The sequence below is a fragment of the Ostrinia nubilalis genome, chromosome Z (genome assembly GCF_963855985.1).
Source record: "Ostrinia nubilalis chromosome Z, ilOstNubi1.1, whole genome shotgun sequence".
In the NCBI taxonomy this organism is placed as follows: domain Eukaryota; kingdom Metazoa; phylum Arthropoda; class Insecta; order Lepidoptera; family Crambidae; genus Ostrinia; species Ostrinia nubilalis.
This window is the reverse complement of record NC_087119.1, coordinates 2,477,987-2,483,986: the sequence shown is the minus strand read 5'-3', so window position 1 is coordinate 2,483,986 and position 6,000 is coordinate 2,477,987. Positions and strand designations below refer to the sequence as shown.

Genomic DNA, 6,000 nt, shown 5'->3' with positions numbered 1-6,000 from the left:
AAATATAGATAGTTATATGCAGTGTATTATGATTGCAGGTTTGCGGCAATCGTCATATTAATAATCCTGCTGGATGTATACGTTTTTCCTTTTTACTCAAGCAAGGATGACTCAAAAAAGGATGAAGAAGTGCAAATAATAGCAGGAGCGTGCCCTTGTAACGTCACTTTAAATGGAGAATACGTTGACGGGCTTTATTTCTTCCACTACGACGCACTTGCCTACATTCGTAACCCCACCTATCAGTTAGACCCATCGGAGTCATCCGTGAGTACCTCGATATAGATTGAATACAGTTAATTCATTATCACCCAGTCATTTAGCCTCCACTACTGACTTCTATACTGACTTCTACCACAGCTTCTACTCTAATACTGGTGTTACTTTGCATACTTGCCATATTTACAGATTGAACACAAAATCAGTAAAAATGCACTAAAATTTGATTTTTAATCTTAAGTAACTATGTATTTTATTTTATTATTAACACACCAATTTATCGTAACACAATGACATGCACATCACTTGTTGGCGATGGCGACGGGGACCCATTTTACTTTTATTCTATTTTTATTTACCTACCTATCTATTGGAATTTGTTGATGCGGGCTCTTGTATTATGCAATCCCGCAAAATTGCCGTGACAACGAGCCGAACGTAAATGTTTTGTTGCAGGATGGATTTTCTTACGGGAACTATACCCTACAATGTGATTGTTCGCACATACCTAAAAAAGTCACGACTACCGCCCCCACAACACCGCCACCAGTACAATTCGGCCCTCGTCACCCCATGGCGAAATTCTGCGGCAAAAAAGACTGCAGTCAAAAGCCGTGAGTATCTGAAAGATAAATAAAGATAAAAGTATAAACATTAATTTATTCGTTCAAAACATTTGTACATTGTTAAGTATATGTCAAGTTTATAATAAAATTGTTCTAACATGTGGTACCTTTGCGGTGTACAAATATAAAAAAATATATCAATAAAGCTAATAATAACGATATGCGACCAATATTTTCATTTTTATATATTTCATATTTTAAATGGTGTCTTAAATCCTCTTGAGGTTTGTCCATTTCTAGAATTTAAGGACGGAAATATTAAATTTTTTATGTTATTTGAAAATGGTTCCGCATTTTAAAATTTATTTATTTGTCAGTTGAATTTCCCCAGAAAGTAAAGTATTTTTTTTATTTGGTTTACCAGAAGTTATTACATTGATGCTTACACAGTATAGTATAATATTGTACGAGTGTACATATACAGCCTTAACATAATAAATAAATGCACAATTAATTTTAGGTAAACGCCGCATGGTAGGACGAGCAATTTCGACGACACTAAGCATTTGGTAAGTACGCCAAGAGCAGAGAACCAACATTCAATAGTGTAACTTGTATGCGTATGCTGAGCTGCTAAATTTTTTACGTGTGTCCCCAGGAATTTTGCACAAATTAATGATCTCATTAATTTTTGAGATAAGATAATTACAAAAATGCAGACTAACAAAGATCGGTATAGAATTAGTACAGACGCGGGTAAAAGGTGGTAGAGTTTAAATCCGCTGTGTAGTTTTTATCCTGCCCATCTATAGTATACATTATACAACAAGAAAAATTAGACCCGGATTCCATCAAATCATCAAAGGAGAGGAGTGGAGATGACATATGTTTTGTATAACCAAATTAACCAATCAGTTTTCCAAACCGGCTCTCTTTCGCGGTGATGTGGAAATAACATGTGGTAGAAAACGGGCCTAAACACATTTCTATATATTTTTTTATTAATCACTTTCCTTATTTTCAGAATGGATTTGGAGGATGTGAAATCAGGATATTATATTTTTTTATTATGGGTGAGGTGCTTATGAAGTGCTGTGATCTGTACACAGATAATTGATAGACTGAAAAGAATGCTAGGGCATACCCTAGCATTAACCTTACCTAACCTTAAACACCATAGTGTTTCTTAAAAAGGTGGTGGTGGTAAATTGGATAGTGAACAGGGAAAATAATTTAAGCAGGGAATTATTATCATTGTGATAATACTTGCATACAATGTAAATATATTTTATTATTGATGTTTAATATATAAGTATACGGGGTGTCCGCGATTTTTGATAGTTTTATTTATTTATTTATACCTACTTCAATGCCAAAAAATAGTTTTCGAGTTGTGATTGTTTTAAATTTCTGTGCTTATTGGCACTTTTTTGGTCATTGTTGCGCGAATAGTCAAGTTACATGCCTGATTTTTTTATCATTATTAGATGAATACTAGGCATAGCTGATTCAGAAGTGAATGAAAGAACACAAATGTAAACTAAAAACGTTAATGTTGATTCGGGTAGCTCTTGTGATGCTCTACCTCTGGGCTTCGGCTTGACACTACTTTTTGGGACACCCTGTATAATTATGGGGATACACAAAACATTGTGAATAATTGATGTTATTCTTGTTATAATAATAATATAATGATGTTATGTTATTAATTAATGTGTATGTTGAGAATATTGTTCTAAATTGTATCTGATCTGGTAGTGCTCTTGTATATAAACTGTCTATATTATTATGTAAGTAAGACGAATTTTTATTAGTGTGTAAGTTCAAGGAATGATATTTTCATAAAGTAATTTAATCAATATAATTGATGTATTGTTATCTCCATTTCAAATGTTTAAAATTTAAATATCACAACAGTTATTTCTTATATCAGACTCAAAGTAAAAATAAATGTTTGGCTGAAGGTGCTGAGTTTCTTCCACCACCACTTCTTCTCAGCACCAGCCTATGTCCGAAGTGGTGGTGGTAGAATCACCTTCTAGTTTCTTTCGTAGACACTTCTCAATAAAAATGATTGTTGTTGTAAATTTATATTCTGGTTTTATTTACGAATGCTCTTAGATTCAAACAAAAAGGTAATACATTGTTTAAGTTCTTACTCGTACATTGCAATCAACCAAACTAGGCCCTGAGTGAGAGAGAGAGCAAAGAGCTCTAGTTTAGTGCAAGTGATATACTAATGATAATTGCCACGCTAAAGCGAAATAATTGTGTGCATGTACCTTAATTTAGGCAGTCCACTTGCGAAATGCTAAATGCACTATCTTCCCTTTTTGTTTTAATAGTGACTGCTGCTGCATTTTATACAGAACATTGTAGAACAGCAACGCCCGACTCAGGGCTGATAGTACACATGAAAGTAATTACAAGAAAAATATAAATAAATATTTAACTATTATTTTAATAGTAAAAACCGTATTCAAACGTATCCTAAAACTTTCGAGACGGCGCTTGTTACCGCCCGCACCACCCCCGCATACCCCGCTACACCAGTGGGTTACACAGTAGGTACATGACGGCGACGGCCGCACGACTTATTTATACTATACCATAATTTCCTGATTTCATGGTTTTTCCATGAAAATTTAAGGTATTTTTGTATTTTTTTTTGAATCAGTGTCGTTGAGATAACCACAGCCTGTATAATATTTCCCCACCACTCGTATATTCACACCTTTACAGCTATCCAATTCAGGTAGTAGGACACTTGGGATTGAATACTTAGTGGGGGGTCAACTACCTAGTAATATGATTATTATCTTTATCATATAAAAAATACACAATACTAGCTTTTGCCCGCGGCTTCAACGGCGTGTTTAGTTTGTCACAGGTCGTCATAAATTATAGCCTATAAGTTAATCTGGGTTATAAACAATAATACTGTAAAGTTTCATCAAAATCTGTTCAGTAGTGTTTTCGTGAAAGAGTAACAAACATCCAGACATCCAAACTTTTGCATTTATAATATGAGTAGGAAAATGGACGGTACAAAAAAAATAACTGTTACTTATAGTTTGTTGGTGATATTTTTGCGAAAAGAATAGTCTGATGTGCAGCTATCGATCGTTAAATTAATATAGTGCGGTGGCATTATAATAGTCGGTGATTTTTGAATTGAAAATCCTGAAAAACATGCATACTTTTAGATCTGTTTCACGACTTGGTGATAACCCTTTAATAACCCTAGCCCTACCTACTACCTACTTAGAATCATACCAATGCAACTAACCCTAAATTTTGTATTATAAGTAAAACATAATTAAAGGGTTATCACCAAGTCGTGAAACAGATCTAAAAGTTTAAGCATAAGAAATCGTAGAAATAGAAATATCAAATTATAATATGGTGTTAGCCACATCTTTCGAAAATAAGAAATATATAATTTAGCTGTTTAAGAACTCACAAAAAAACTGAGGTATGTCTCGTTTCTGTCGTGTCTGGGTCACAGATGACCGTTTTTCTTTTCGCAACGCTCTCGCATCACGCAATCTCCACTTTAGGACAAAATTTCAAATTCTAGTGTAAGCCCTGCAGGGGAAGTAATTACCAGCAGTTCGCTATACTCCGGAGTCCGCTGCTGTTGCTGGTCAACCAGGCTGAAGGGAACCCTGGATTGGCTCCAAAGGTTAGTATTAGCAGGACCGACTGTTCCCTTTCTGCAAGGTGAAGACTACACTCGACATCAAATAAATCGCACCTCCCGCGACAAGCACTTTCAAACGTATGCATCCCCACTTCCCACCAATATTGGCACCATTTAAAAGCCTAGTTCTAAACTTTATTTCATTAAAGAAAAGGTTTTTTCCCCAAAAATGTGTCTTTAGAAGGATCCAGAGCCACTTCTTCAAAAAATAGGTAGTTACGCTTGAGCCAACTTTTATGGCTATAAAACTGTTAAGTTAGGATTAATCGCTATCCATCTGTTAAAGAGGACACGTGTGATCATTATTAAAATTTGGTTTTATAACCATAGGTCTAATTGATCCCAGAGGTGAGCCCAAAGTCTTTTTTCAAGTCACATTTATGGTATAATTATGTTAATCACTTATTAAGAAATTAAATGTGTTTTTCTCAGTGTTGCCAGAAGGTTACTTTTGTAACCTTTTAGGTTACTTTTGAACTGCAGTGGTTACTTTTAGGTTACACTAATGAAAAGGTTACTTTTAGGTGATTTTTCAGAAATTGTAGAATTAACTTTTACAGGTTATTCAGTAAAAAATATTAATAGTGACAATTTAAAAATTATGTCATAAAGTGCATTTAAACTTGAATTTGATTTATTATTTGTTAAAAAAAAATGAGTTTTAGCAAATGTTTTTCGATAATAAAACTCAAATCCACGAAACGTTTTTATACGACTGGTCACTTTTCGAATTTAGATGATCAATTGTATTCATTTTCCATCCATGAACAACCTTACACAATCATCGCTCCGCATGAAGGTTACTTTTTATTCAAAAAGGTTACTTTTTTTTTATATTTCTGGTAATTTCTGAGTAGACCCGACTGGCAAAACTGGTTTTTCTTTAAAGATATTTATTGGGCTTTCAAATAACACCAATATTGTTGGGGCACAATGATTGTGTCAGAAGAAAATCTTTAAAGTACGCGTCGCGGAAGGTGCGGTTTATTTGATGTTGAGTATATTTCGGAATTGCACCGATATAGGAAAACCTAAGAACTAAATAAGATCTATATTTACTGTATCTAATTGAAAAAGAGGCTGACAAAGGTGACTGAGTTTCTTCCGATATTGTTTTGTTAGCATCAGCCTATATTTTGTCCCGAAGTGGAGGTAGGGCAAGCTTTTGGGACGTCTTTAATGCCCGTTTTCACCATCAATCCCTAATTTTGAAGTGTTTCCTATGAAAATCAAAATTCCTGTTATATGTTACAATAGGGGTTACTTAAATTATAGGGATTGATGGTGAAAACGGGCATAAGCCCCCTAGAAAGGGCCTAAGTGCTGAATAAATTTTATTTGATCCCGCATGGTGTACACAAGGTGTTGATTTCAATCCTCACTATATTTATTTAGGGGCACTTCTTCGAAATTGCATTCTTCGGCTGATTCATTTGGACCAAATTCAAAATCAATTTTAGGTCTGTAACATAGACTCATATGAAAATAGGTACACCCAATAACATACTTATA

The 6,000-nt window shown here is 34.3% G+C and overlaps 1 long non-coding RNA gene across 1 annotated transcript; it reads left to right on the top strand.

Moving 5' to 3' along the window:
• Positions 1–210: 210 nt before the first annotated feature.
• On the top strand, positions 211–2,019 carry LOC135086802 (uncharacterized). The gene is made up of 4 exons (XR_010260604.1): positions 211–267; positions 676–833; positions 1,306–1,354; positions 1,810–2,019. It is a non-coding gene; the product is annotated as an uncharacterized LOC135086802 (long non-coding RNA).
• The last annotated feature ends 3,981 nt before the right edge of the window (positions 2,020–6,000 follow it).